We start from the raw sequence: 744 nt of genomic DNA on the forward strand, positions 1-744 counted from the left end.
TTGAGGGAAAAGGAAGAAAGGACGTGAGAAAGAGAGAGACAATTTGAGGGCACTTGCTCGGCGCAATAGATTCCAGACCGCAATTTAGCTCCCACTTCGCAAGCCGTGCTATTTTCTCGGTCCAATCTGAGTCGCCAAGTTATCTTTCCTCCTTCAAAGGGACACAGGGAGAGCACAGAGGGATTATCAGCGACACAGTCCCTCATCGTAAACAGAAGAGCATCGCAATAAAGTCATCAAATCGTCTCCCTAAAGGTTTCAGAACGGCCTCATCTCCATCCAGTGATCCTCTTTTGTCTGCCGCGCTCGCACGTTTCAACCTCGTAAACCAACATTGTTTATAGTCCGGCTCCCAAGCGTGGGATTTAATTGTATTTGCCAAACATGCATCTTCTCACAATCATGAAAAAATGGGGTGCGCCGTGAATCACATTTAATTGGATTTCACGTAATAAAGGGATAGAATATAACCCCGTTATACGTGAAATAAGGACCACATTAAAAGTTTTCGGTTTTCGAGTGATGATGTTTCCCGCGCTCCTGGGTTGACGCTGCCAGATATAAAGCATTTTTCCTTGCCTTATTAAGGACGTTGCTCTGCTTGTTTTACGAGACGACTAAATCCCATATATGCAAATAGAATCAGAATATGCAAAGGGTTTCTTGCAGCCATAATCTTAGATAAAAACTATTTCAGATTGTACCCAAGTAAAATTCATGAGCGCACAGACACACGTGTATGTA

The sequence above is a fragment of the Penaeus monodon genome, chromosome 28, assembly GCF_015228065.2.
Source record: "Penaeus monodon isolate SGIC_2016 chromosome 28, NSTDA_Pmon_1, whole genome shotgun sequence".
In the NCBI taxonomy this organism is placed as follows: domain Eukaryota; kingdom Metazoa; phylum Arthropoda; class Malacostraca; order Decapoda; family Penaeidae; genus Penaeus; species Penaeus monodon.